Source organism: Phalaenopsis equestris, unplaced genomic scaffold (genome assembly GCF_001263595.1).
Source record: "Phalaenopsis equestris unplaced genomic scaffold, ASM126359v1 Scaffold000873, whole genome shotgun sequence".
Classification (NCBI taxonomy): Eukaryota; Viridiplantae; Streptophyta; class Magnoliopsida; order Asparagales; family Orchidaceae; genus Phalaenopsis; species Phalaenopsis equestris.
In genome coordinates, this window is record NW_018165313.1 from 1,338,079 (window position 1) to 1,352,572 (window position 14,494).

Below are 14,494 nucleotides of genomic sequence, written 5' to 3' on the forward strand. Positions count from 1 at the left end.
TGAAGTTCAATGGAACTGGTAACTTCGGATTGTGGCAAACGATGGTGAAAGATCTGTTGGCGCAACAGGAAATCTTGAAAGTTTTACGAGCAACGAAACCAGATGTCATGGAGGATGAAGATTGAGAAGAATTGCAACAGCAAGCGGCAGCGACAATACGCCTATGTCTGGCAGATGAAGTTATGTATCACGTGATGAATCTGAAATCTCCATGAGAAGTTTGGAAGAAATTGGAAACTTATTTTATGGCAAAATCTCTGACGAACAAGTTGTATCTGAAGCAAAAGAAGTATGGGCTGAAGATGCAAGAAGGTTCTGATCTGGCGCAACACGTGAATGACTTCAATCAAATAATCACGGATTTATCACGGCTTGATGTGAGTATTGAGGATGAAGATCGAGTGATGATTTTGTTGTGTTCGTTGTCATCTTCTTATGAACACCTGGTAACTACTCTGACATATGGGAAAGAGACTATCAAAATTGATGAAATTACTGCAGCGTTATTGGCTCACAACCAGTGGAAGCAGAATGCAGAGGAAAGCTCTCACGGTGACAGTTTATATGTTAAGGGTAAACATGATTGTGGAAGGAAAAAAGAGAATGAGGGTTCTAGAAAGCGAAATTTCAGATCGAAGTCCAAAAACAAAATTCATTGCTACAGTTGCAAGGAGTCAGGTTATATGAAGAGAGATTATCCATAGCTGAAGAAGCAGATTGAGGAGAAAGGTGATGCATCATCGAAGTCTGTAAATGTGGTGCAGGGTGACAATTCAGATTGCAGTGATAGTGATATGCTTTCAATCTCATCAACTCAGTTCACGGATGCATGGATTCTGGATTCAAGGTGCTCTTATCACATAACACCTAACAGGGAGTGGTTTAAAGGTTAACTAATTCTGGCTCAGTAATTCTGGCTCAGTCTATTTGAGTGATGATATATGCTGCAATATTGTTGGTATTGGAAAAGTCAGAATTCATATGTATGGTGACACAGTTAGAACGTTATGTGATGTCAGACATATTCCAGAATTGAAGAAGAATCTGATTTCCTTGGGCACTCTACACAGAAATGGTTTTATTCCTAAGGCATATGAGAATAGGAAAAACATCAGAATTGTTAAAGGTGCACTGACGGTGATGAAAGGAAAGTTAATTGTAGGAAATATCGACAAATTGTTGGGGAGTACAGTTGTAGGTGGAGTTCATTATGTGGAGTCAGATGATGATAGTACAAAGCTATGACATATGCGTCTGGGTCATCTCAGTGAACGTGGGATGGCAGAATTGCATAGAAGAAATCGGTTGCATGGTGTTAAAAGTTGTAAGCTCGATCTTTGTAAGTTATGTCTTCTTGGAAAACAGATTAAAGTCAGTTTTATGACTGGAAAACATAAAACTGAAAAGATTCTTGATTATGTGCATTCTGATGTATGGGACCCTACTAGGGAGTTGTCATTGGGAGGATCTCAGTATTTCGTTATCTTTATTGATGATTTCTCCAGGAAAGTTTGGGTGTATTTCTTGAAGCAGAAATTTGAAGTCTTATCTAAATTCAAGCTATGGAAAGCTTAGGTGAAGAACCAAACTGGCAGAAAAATCAAGTATTTGAGGTCCGATAATGACGCAGAGTACATAGATTCACAGTTTCAGAAATTCTGTGCGGAGCATGAGATTCAGAGACATTTTTCAGTGTGCAAGACACCACAGCAGAATTGGGTGGCAGAAAGGATGAACAGGTCCTTAACTGAAAGGGCAATGTGTTTGTGTGCTTGAGACTGAACTGAAAGCAAAGCTTCCTAAGAGTTTCTGGGCAGAGGCTGTGAATATGACATGTTATCTCATTAATAGATCACCTCGAGCAACATTTGGTGGCAAGGTCGCAGAAGAGGTATGGACAGGTAATCCAGTTAAATTTGATCATTTACGGATTTTTGGATGTCCTGCTTATGTGCATGTACCTGGAGATGAAATCTGGAGATGAAAGATCTGGAGATGAAAGATCAAAACTTGATGCAAAATCTAAGAAGTGCATCATTCTAGGCTATAAGAAATGTGTGAAACGATACAAGTTTTGGGATCTGATTGCAAAGAAAATGGTGAACAGTTTATGTTAAAACAGAATTAAGACAATGTGTCAAAGAAGAATTCCAGTTCAGATGCAGTGCAAATGGATTTAGAACAGCAGCCAGTAGCTTCTGAGAGAGGTGAAAGGTCAAATCCAGCACCTGGTGATTTTATTCTAGATGATCTGCAGAATTATAATCAAGCCAGAGATAGACAGAGACGCACCAATGTAAGGCCTCCTAACAGATTGAGTTATGAAGATTTTGTCTCTTGTGCACTTCTCATCAGTAGCGATAATCCAGCCACTTTTTAAGGAGCTATCACTAGCCAGGAGAAAGAGAAATGGATGAGTGCAATGGTTGAGGAGATGGAGTCTTTGCAGAAAAATTGCACTTGGGAGCTAGTTCAGCTTCCAGAGGGAAAAAAAGGCTATTGGGTGCAAATGGGTCTACAAAAGGAAACCATCAGTATCAGAAAAAGAAGGGGAAAAGTTCAAGGCTCGATTGATAGCAATAGGATTTTCATAGCAGAAGGGGATAGATTATGATGAAATCTTTTCTCCTGTGGTTAGGCATACTTCAATCAGGGCAGTTCTTGCATTGGTAGCTATTTGGGATTTGCATTTAGAGCAGATGAATGTTAAAACTGCTTTCCTGCATGGTGATTTGGAAGAGCAGATTTACATTGAGCAGCCAAAAGGGTTCACTCAACCTGGACAGGAGCATCTTGTTCGCAGGTTAAAGAAATCGTTGTATGGGTTAAAACAGTCTCCAAGACAATGGTACAAGGTTTGACTCCTACATGATTCATATTGGCTACAAGAGATGTGAGTATGATTGTTGTGCTTATGTGAAGAGCCTTGATGATGGTTCTATTATTTTTATGTTACTGTATGTTGATGATATATTGATTGCTGCAAAGAATATGAATGATGTCCGTGGTTTGAAAGCTTTATTAAGCCAGGAATTTGACATGAAAGACTTGGGTCCTACGAAGAAGATACTTGGAATGGAGATTCATCGAAACAAAGGCTCAAGACGATTATTTTTATCTCAACGATGTTATGTTGAGAAAGTGCTGGAAATGTTTGAGATGAGCAAAACAAAACATATAAGCACTCCTTTGGCAAATCATTTTAAGCTTTCTTCAAAACATTGTCCTAAGACAGATATAGAAATTGAAGACATGACAAAGGCTCCTTATGTCAGTGCAGTTAGCTGCTTGATGTATGCAATGTTATGTACTCGTCTTGATTTGGCTCATTCTGTTAGTCATGTCTGCAAATATATGGCTAAACCTGGAAGGCGGCATTGGGAAGCAGTCAAGTGGATTTTCAGGTATCTGAAGGGTACTATAAGACATGGAATTATTTTTTGTAGTCAGCAGAATGATCCTTCAGTTGTGAAGTATGTTGATTCAGATAGTGATTTGGATGGCAGAAGGTCTACAACTGGGCATGTGTTTACTCTTGATGGAGGGCCTCTATGTTGGAAATCAACAATTCAGTCTATTGTGACATTATCTACAACTGAAGCTGAGTATATGGCAGTAGCTAAAGCTGCTAAAGAAGCCTTAAGGCTTGCTGGGCTAGTAAAGGAACTGGGCATTAAGCAAGTTGTAGTTCAGTTGCATTATGACAGTCAGAGTGCTATTTATCTGGGTAAGAACCAGGTGTACCATGCGAGAATCAAGCACATTGATGTCAGATATCACAAGATCAGAGAGTTGATTGTTTTTGGTGAGATATTGTTGCAAAAGGTTCATGCAGCTGATATGTTGACCAAGTCAGTTACTATCAACAAGTTTTTGCATCGCTTGAACATGTTGAATGTTTGCAATTGCTAGGAAAGCATGGTGGCCCAACCCACAGTAGTGCAGGTGTAACTTCTAAGTAACTTTTCTCCTACGGGGCTGGATATTCGTCAAGGTGGAGATTTGTTATGGTATGACTCATATACCATATAGGGACAAACTCTGGATCGAAGCGGAGTGGAGCGGAAGAATCTGTCCAAATCAGAAAGTTACGTGGGTTGGGGGTGCAGGGACAAAGCCCCGTGGTACGGTACAGCGGTAATGCTGTAATTACGTATTGTACTTAGGGTTTACTCCCGGGGTTATAAATAGGCCTGTTAGTAACCCCAGGAGATATCCCTCTATTTTGTAACATCTTTTTTGAATATTGAAAGGAATAGGCCGCTCTGCTCCCGAGGACGTAGACATCTTTGTCGAACCTCGTTAAATCTTTGTGTTCTTCTGTATTTGTGTCGATTCATGTTTTTCTTCGTCATAATTTCTCAACAAAGCCTAATAATCTTTTATAACCCACAATCATAATTTTGAAAAAAAAAATAATAATAATAATGTTCAATCACTTTATTGACATTATATTCTTAAGTACATAATGTCACCTTTATTCTTGAGGTTGATGATGTCTGAATAAATAAAATTAGTAACTGAATCTTGTTTTAAATATATAAATAAATAATTTTTAATTTTTTTAAAAATGATACATAATCGCCAAAACTTTGTTAAAAAACTTATAATAAGCTTGCAAGAGTGCTTGTAAAATACATCTGTTTGTGAAGGAAGAAAAATCAAAACTCTTAATTCTCATTTTGTAGACATCTTTTTTCTCTCTTATAATAAGTGGTCGACTATCATCCTAAGTATATGAGTGGAGGCTCTAAAACTTCTTTATAAAGTGAGAGATTATTACGTGTGTAATCCATACGCGCAAATTGGGCGAGTACACCACGAGTATACTCCTAAGCACACCCTGAATGCACTCATCTGCACATACAAATTCATCCGCGTGTAATATTTTTTTTTCTTTTAAAGAGGCTTGATGATGCCTTGGATAAGCGATGCATTTCCCCTTGGAAAATTACAATGCTTATTTATAAGTAGACCAAACAGTTATCATATTAAAAAATAATTGTTAGATTACAATACTTAATTTTCTCTTATTTTTATAAAGAATATTTTTTAATATGATCGAAGCGTACTTAGTTATCATATTATAAACTTTTGTCTGATATGTGGGATGATGATATTTTATTTATTTGTTTATTATGTACTGCTCTCAATCTATTTTTGATTACTTTGGTATTCTTAATGTGTTATTTACTAAATTAGGGTCTATCAATCTTCATTCACCCACCTATATCTAAAATAAATGAGTCATGCACCTCCTATGATATAATGTTTTCATACGGTGTCATTTTAAAAATTGATTGAAATTATTATTGTAAGCAAACTCAATCAAATGAATAACATCATCTTAGCCTCCTATAAAATCAAGTTCAAATAATGAAAAAGTATTCTCTAACACCTGAATGATCCTCTCAGACTGACCATTTATTTGTGGGCAAAGGTTGTACTGAAGTTTAACTTGGTCTCTAGACTCTCCTAAACACCTCTCCAAATATAAAAGTGATATGCCAACATTTAAAAAATAATAGTCTTTAATGTTCCATGCAATTTGACAATCTCACTTATATATAATGTGCCTATTTCCCAACTAAATTCATTAGCCTTGTAAGAAAAAAAAAACATATTATTTATCAACTCATCAACCATCATCCACACAACATCATAACCTTGTCAAGACCTCAAAAACCCATAACAAAATCATAATGACCTGCTTCCACTTCCACTTAAGAATAGCAATAGATATAGTAAAATGTTATGCCTCTAATTCTCTATTCTTTTCATCTAACAAGTCTCAAATTTAAAACAAATGTTGTCATTTCACACTTCAACTCAAGTCACTAAAACATTATTTTCAAATCATGATACATCTTACGACTCTTTAGGCTTATTATGAATCTAAAATAATAAGTCTAATGTAATATCTCAATTCTTAGGCAATTACTGGAAAGAATTTAAAGTAGACACCCATGAGTCAATGAAACATGTTCATCCACATAAAGTTCGACTCTCCCTCTTAGTTGAATCCGACCCACTAAACTTGCATAGTCATCATCTACCATTTGAGCATCCTTAACCCTCTCCTAGAAAGAAGCCTAAACAATCATTCATGAAAGCACTCAAATATCCATATATGTTGAAATAACTTCCAACTTTAATATCTCCATTTCTTAAAGTAAAGAATCATTAAATATAATCATACAAGATGCCACACAAGTAGAATGTCAACTCCCAACTAGAAATTTTATTCTTAAAGTAATTGATATCTTCCTCAAAACGGAAAGTTATTTTAGCTCTTTTATAAATATGGACAGTGAGATAATTAATAGGGAGAAGAATCATATTAAATTCTAGGATGTCCTTGATATGGTTTTAGGAACTAGGTTGTGAGGCTTTAGTTAGGATAAAGCAGTTTTTCAAGTTATTAATTGGTAAGTTACTACATTTTTCAAATTCTCTAAAAAATTCTTTATACACCTAATAGTTTTAACAAAGCCAATAAAAAAAACTAGAGAATCATTAGCAAAATTTAAATGAGATATATCATGAGCAAATTTAGTTTTGAAGTAAGAAAGTGGGGTGGTCCCCGAAAAACTTATTAAGACCTTAAGGTAAGTATTCCTCTTCAATGAGAAATGGAGCATAAGAGATATGAACACCTTGCTTAAGACCCTTTTGAAATTTGAACTGATCACAATATTTGCCATTTACCATAATTAAAAAATCAAGAATTATTGAAACAATTAGAGAAAAAAATTAAGACTCCTATTATCAAAGCAAAAAAAGCAAGAAATTTTAATTAGAAATTCTATTCCAAATTATCATGAACTTTAGAAAAATAACTAAAAAAGGCACTTTATTTAGTATTTTATTTAATTTCTGCATAATTGTGTATGGTGGTTTGCTAGAGCGCCACAATGCATGATACCAACACCACAACATCATGCCTACAATTCCAAGGTGATATTTTTTTCGAGAGCTTAATGCCTAGGCATCTCGGGTGATTAGCATCGCAATGTTAGTTCCAGCACCATAACACCATGTCAAACCATGCCGAGCTAAGTCGATAAGACAAATCTAGCATCACAGAACTACCACGTGAAGCACCCACTGCAATCAACGACCAGCCTCATGGATCAAAAGATAGAAAAAGACCAATTCGCAATGCCAAAAACTAAAAGCCACATGGTCGCCACCTAGTGCCACAGTGGTAGATTTGAGCGCCACTGCTTAAAGGCAGCATCACAACACCATAACAGTAGAGAAGCAATGCGACAACCTGATATAAATGTTATTGAATGCAAACCTTAAAATGGATGGAGAGGTGCTATTAAATGCATGTAATATTAAAAGGTAGTATTGAAGAGTTTAAAAGAAGTTTTGACAAGGGTTTTTCAGTGTGAGTGCGTACCAAGTGTGAAAAACTCATGATAAGAAGAGCATTGGTATCTACAAAAAAGAAAGTAAGAGCATCCAATAGAATAAAAGTGTCATCTCCATCCAATTCAACAATATTGATAATAGTATGAGTTATTTAGTCACACTTAAACATATAAAGCTAGCCTTTTGATAAAATTCTAAAATAATAAGCATTTAAAGTAGCCAATGACATTACAAGCCTAAACAATAAAACCGGAATCAATATTGTTATTTTCAGCAATCAATATAATATTCAATATAAATATGTATTCATCTAAAGGGAAAAAAAAAAACTTGAATGTCTAATTTGCTAGGGGCATTGGGTTGCTATTTGTAAGACTATTCCATTGGCTATCATAATTAAGATAAAAGAGATCACAATTTTCATGGCAAGGAAAGCATCAAAATCATTGTCATTATTATAAGCACACTACTGCAATCGATTTGTCTTCATGTATAAGAAAATACTTGTAAGATAATTAAATCACATTTAACACCTTTAACTTTAAGGAAGTATATTTTTTAATATCAAAATTATTCGTTCAACTTAGTTATAATAGGGGCATCTACTTTTAATATAATATAAATTTAATTAACAAGAATAATTTATTGGATATTCTATAATTTTATATTTTTTGTAAATCTTATATTAATTTATGTTTAGTTATACCCTTATTCTCATGACAATTATCATTCTTGATGGAATTCTACAAAAAAACAAAAAACATTGGCAAAAATATCTTCTTTATCTTCTTGAAGAAGAGGCTTTAAAATCAAATGTTCTTATTTAATTAATGATAATTGAGATTGACTCATTTTATTCATGATATTTGATCAGTCTTTATCATCTAATTCCATGCATGATGCATTTATTCTCTTGTAGATTAAAGGTATGTTTGGGGTGGGTGCAATTTTTTAAAAAGATAATTGTAAATTTGTGGTTGAGAGAACACTTTTAGAAAGTTGTGGTAGGAATTACATATGTGTGTGTGTGTGTCTATATATATATATATAGCAAATATAAACATATTGAGATTTTTACCTTTAAGGGATCCTAGATAAATAGAAAATCTCATTTCATGGCTTATGTTTTTTAATAATTTTAGGTGATTTGAGAATATATTTCTTCTGAGATTTTTAAATATGCGGAGATCGATCTTATTTTAAAGGCCAACATCAGATTCTCATCAAAGGTTCTTTATTTATGTATCTCCTAAGGGTTTGAAGCGAAGATCCTATATGCCACATACCATCACGAGATCTTTGGAAGGAGGATCATGCCCATAATTGAGAATATTTTTAATGTTTATATCTTTTAAACCTTTTTAGATGAAAAGTTAAGATAACATTTATAATAATAATAATAATAATAATAATAATAATAATAATTTTTTGTTGACATTAAATATGGAATACAAGATGGTTTAAATATAGATACGAATATATAAAATTTACTTATAAAAAAATATTTTTTTGCCCTCTAGGTCATAAAGAGTATATCTTAATATGATATAACCTTTTTTTTTTTTTTTAAATGTTAACAAGATGGGGAGCTTAATCTTCTCCTTTAAGCAAGTACATGATTCAATTGAATCTCTAACTTTTTATAAAACTTCAAATGCAATAAAAGCTATTTTGAGTTGCATCAATAATTAGATCCTCACATTGGAGCTATTAGAGGTAACATGAGTGAGCTAATAATTTATCTTCTATTATTTCTTTGATACCCCTTCATCTAAGATAGTAAAGATCTGTTTAGAATAACTTTTTGTCTGCTTTGCATTTTAGATAGTCACCCCAATTATGTTCTGGGAATTATTTTTTTTTCCGCTTTCTAGAAATTTTTGTAGTTAAAGGTTTTTTTCAATTGACCTATTAAAGTGTGGTTGTTGTAATAATGTGTGTGTGTGTGTGTGTGTGTACACACACTGTCTGATTGTGTATGTAATACAAGTTCTCTTCACAATTGGTGAAACCGAGCAAAAAATTAGAGTTTTTGAAATAAATCTTTGTCCAAGAGGTGAGGCCTCGATTGGGTGCTTGTGGAAGCTTCACTGGAGTCAACGAACCTCTTCGAAGTGTTAGTTTGCTCTGGTGTAAACTCGAAGTATGATTTCGATCGAAGGGTGGTGTGGCCTTGGCCTAGAGATGGGTTAAAGGGCTCAACAAAGGGGAATTTTGATGGGGAACTTCCTCGTTTGGTCTGAGGAAGCTTTTGAGTGGCTTAATTTGGAGTTTTGTGGAGTTTGGTGGAGTGACAGAAAAAAAACCTTGGATTTTGAGTTCAAAATTGAGCTCAGGTAGGGGCAAAGAGGAGCTGAAGATGGTTGGCTTGTGCTTAGGAAAGTCAGGAGAAGCTCTGGAGAGATTTTAACAGAGTTTCCCCAAGAAATTGAGCACACTTGGGAGTTTGCCAAAAAGGGGGCTTCTTCTAGCCATGGTCAAGGGGAGGGCTCATGTTCTGATTGGGTGGTGCAAGAAGGCTGAGGTGGAGGGCTAAGTGGCGCAAGCATCCAATGGGGACGCGCCATAGTGGATGGGTTCAATTTTGCGTTTAAAGGGAGGACGGTCCCCTAGGATTTGTGCTTTCCGGCAACTAGGATGGTTGGCCAGAGGTGAGGTGGTGGCTAGGTGGTTCAGGGAAGTCTTAATTGTGATTATATTGAAGATTTGATGGCTGATTGCATGGGGGGAGGAGTTTAGCCAAAAAGGGGGAGCATATCTCCTTAATTTCGGGGACCCTTGGTCCATGGCTCAATTCTTAGGTTTTGGGTGATTTGATTAGCATCCAACGTGGCTAACCAAGGCAGGAGAGCGTTAAGGTTGGCTAATGCAAAGGATTTCAATCAATTTAGGGCTTAGGTTCAAAATTAGGGTTTTGGTTTGAACTTGGGTCTAGGTTGAGTTTGGGTTGAGATTTGGGCCAAGTGATTGATCAAATTGATGGGGAAGATTGTCATGAGAAGTTTGGAAAAGGAATTGGGTGATTTTGAATTTGATTTTGAAGGTCAATTTGGAGGAATTTGGCCATATGGTCAATTTTGGGGCATTTGGGTTAGACTTTGGGTTTGGATATGGTTCAATTTGGTGGGAATTTAAGGATATGAGTAAATTGGGGATTTTGGATTAGGCTCAATTCGGCTGGGATTTGGTTTCAATTAAAATTGGGGATGATGAATTTGAGTTTTGAATTAAAATTGAGGGAGATTGAAGTCAATTTAGTGGAAATTGGGAGTGATTTGGGCATTTTGGGTCTTTAAGGGTAAAATTGAGATTTTGGTCAAAATGGGTCAATTTGGTGGACCCAATGGAGTTGTTCAAATTAATTTTGAGGACATTTGAAGTGATTTTAGAAATTTTGGGAATTTTTTTAGAATTTTTGGGATATGAATGGTATTTTGGGAATATTTTAGGATTTTTGGAAAATTTGAGGTATTTTGGTCAATTTGAGTGATCTGGAATGGTTTGAAATGATTTTTGAAGAGATTTTGAGAATTTGGGTAGTTTTGGGAATTTTTGGAAAATCTAGGGTTTAGAGGCAATTTGATAATTTAGTGAAGTTTGGGACCAAGAAGGGTCAAAATTGGGAATTTGATAAAATTATAATTAATTGAGAACGTTAATGATGAAGTCACCCTATTTGAGCCATGAAACTAAGGGAACTCCCATTATGGATCATCCATGTGCTAATCTTAGCCAAACCCTAGCCCAGGGCTAATGGTTTGGGGGACCATCCACATGAGTTTCCAATATAATAGGGGATCAAGCTAAGGCATATTTGGGGTAGGGTTTAGGTTGCGAGTGCAAGTGCAAGTGTGTCTATGTGAGACTAACCAAGACCACACCACCCAGAGCTAACCCTAAGGCCAAAAGGCCAAACAAGGCCAAACAGTCCTGTGGGGACTCCTCTTGAGCTCCCTCATATTGGTCCCACCTACTAAGTGCTAGATGTCAGAACCAACCTGTGAAACTTCAAGAAGAGCAAGAAAAAATTTAGAATTTTTAAAGGTGAGGGTACCATCACTAGTCCTCTAGGAATAGTCAACAGGAAAGTCTTATCACTAGATCCTAGGTTTCTAAGGAGGAAACTAGACCTCAATCAAAAGTGAGGTCAACAGAGAGAGGGAGAGAGAGGGAGAGAGAGAGAGAGACACAGAGAGAGAGAGAGAGAGAAAGGTGAATATTGCTAAGAAAATTTTGATAACCAAGAATTTCACAAAACAAAGAGCCAATGATAGTAATCTTTGAAAAATAGAGAAAAATTTTGCATTCAACAAAATTCAATTGAAGTTAATTAAATATTTCCAAAATCTGTTTTAAAGCATTGACATTAAAAGAAGATGTTTTATCAAATAATACAAAATCAAGAGCATGTAAAATTAAGAGAGATGTTAATCACTCAATTAAATGCCAATAAAACAACTAGAGGATGCAAGAGAATCCATAATATTAGCGAAGACATCCACTACAATAGATCAAAGAATATATTAAAGTTGTAGAAAAACAAAACAAGACAAATGACAACCATGTCTTTAGCCCATTATAATAATTAAGAAAAAAAAAAGTTCGACAAAAAACATTAGATATGCATACAAAAATTTTTAAGATAGCTATTAATAATAAAAAATAAAAAGGCATCAAAGATAAAACCTTTAATTCAAGAGAATCGTATGAGGAAAACCTCTGTGAGCAAGCCTACGTGATAAGTAATTATTATTGACCAAATTCAATAGACGTCTTTCACATTATCACAAAACTATTTAAAATTATGGTTAAAGTAATAAAATTATATTTGAGGATGGCATTAACATTAAATTAATTATCAATCAGACATGTTCATGAATGAAAGTTTATTCAAATGATGAAATATGAAGCAAAACATTTTTTTTTCTTCCCATGGTTACCAACATTTTTTGTGATAATTTTATAGACATTATTACATAGAAATGTAAGTCTATAATCAGCAGCATAATAAGCAGGCGTAAAATTTATTTCAAGTAACATGAGATTGGGTTTAACAGTCTTAAGAAGGCTTAAATTTGATTTATAAGGCAAAATTATTCAATAACGATATAAAAAAGAGAGAGAGAGAGATACTAGCTTAGTTGTGAAACCATTAAGACGAGTGGCATAAATTTTGGTAGCATCAACCAACAACCTATTTAATCTCCTCCACAAACATAGCAGTTATAAAAGTCCCTAGAATAATGTTAGGAGTAAAGGAGAGGAAAGATAAGCTAAAGATAAAAGTGATTCTGAAAAAGATTCCTTAAAGCAACATTTTCTAATAGACCATTACAAAATTGTTTAAAGGGAAATTGACAAATCAGACCAACACTTTATTCGTCAAACCTAACTAGAGGCAAGAATATATATTTTTAATATATTCTCAGTATCAAGTGAGTGTATTATTCTCTTTCTGTTTAACCGATGAGTATTTTGCCACGGGTCACAAAATAAGATGAAGAATTTGATTCCTACTTTTGTTTTAACAGAAAAAGAGGGGGTCATAAAATAGCGAGATTCTTCATTTCCACCATAAGGTGTTCACTTCTCTTTGCCACTTCATCCGATTTGATATCTTGACAATAAGCCAAAGAACCGGAAATAAAAGTAGTTTTTGGTGAGAACATGCTTTCGAGAACCAGATAAAATCGGAAGTGTGATGCATAAAAAACAAAACCACTGTCTCACCTCATAAAAGAAGTATTTCTAATATCAACAATAATTTTCAAAAAGGTTAATTTTCCCGTAATAATTTTACAATCATTTATATAAAAAATTACCTCCACCCCCACACCCACTCTCAAAAAAAATAAAGAAAAAAAGAAAAAAAACCAATTCTCAACAAGCAAGTGAAACAATAAAAATAATAATAATTATAATAACCAAGAATCTGTATATGCCAAAAATACAACTCCCAAAAAACAGGTTAAATATATTCTAGGAAATGTATCATACATTCACAATACTTAACATTATCAACAGAAAACATACCACACTCCCTATTAGTTAACTCCCACACCACACTAACACATTGCATAACAATTTTTTACTAAATAGGGATAAAAGAAAACGATTATAAAAAAAAAGTAGCAAGCATAGACCCATAATTTAGATCCTCGGAGAAATTTACAGAACTAGATCATATAAAACTAACATGCAGGCATTTGAAACATAAAGCCACGGTAGTCTTCAGAATACCTTAGGACAGCGATCAGCTTGTTTGGTCTTTGCTTTGGCTATATTCACGTTATTTCCTTCTCATTCTCAATCATCTGCACGACAAATAAAGCATGATTTTATTAATATCACACAGAAGTCACCTTGCAGCTACATCTTATTAACAGTTCAGTCAGAACAAGACATACCTCCAGTAGGATTTCTCCTGCATGGACTAAACACATTAAATTTGATAATTCTCGATTTTTTTTTTGACACGCATTAACTTTTCTTGAGATTTCTGTTTTTTTTTTTTTTTGCTGGTAATATAAATCTCTAGTAATGATCATCATATATCTTGATGTATAGAATAAAGAGTGACGATGAAATCTTTATAGGGACATCAAAATGGAATAACTTTTAGGATTTTTTGGTTATCAGAGGGGGTGTTTTTGTCATTTGATACAAGTGATTTTGTCTTGGATGTGATTTGAGTACTACTTGCAAAGCATAAATATATAGAACTCGTTTGAGGCATTTTATCAAAAATTAAATCACATGAAATGTTTATTTATAAAATAGGTAACTCCAGCTCCACCACTGACCATCGGGCACCACAACCCCCACCACTAAATTAAATGATTTATTTATAAAATTCCATCATACATAAAATAAGTAATTTGAAATATTGTTTATATAAATTCCTCAGTCTATACTTTAATTGGCTCAAGCTTCACGTTGAGAAATTAGGGCGAAGAAAACGCAAGAATCAGGAACAAACAAAGGGATTTAACGAGGTTCGGCAATTTACCTTTGCCCTCGGGAGCAAGAGCAGCGGCTTTTTGATTTCTTGAAAAGTAGTACATCCCCATTAGGGTTATAATACAATATATATATATATATATATATATATATA

General features: G+C 34.4%; 1 long non-coding RNA gene across 4 annotated transcripts in view; it reads right to left on the bottom strand.

Annotated features, from left to right (window-relative positions):
- Positions 1-6,899: 6,899 nt before the first annotated feature.
- The window catches only part of LOC110031962, an 11,773-nt gene continuing 4,178 nt past the window's right edge, over positions 6,900-14,494 (bottom strand). For 3 of the 4 annotated variants that reach the window (XR_002294803.1, XR_002294804.1, XR_002294802.1), the window contains one exon: positions 13,340-13,694. This is a non-coding gene — a long non-coding RNA (uncharacterized LOC110031962). Of the gene's footprint in view, positions 7,277-13,339; positions 13,695-14,494 lie in introns of those variants that run through there. The other variant, XR_002294805.1, reaches the window with a different exon arrangement.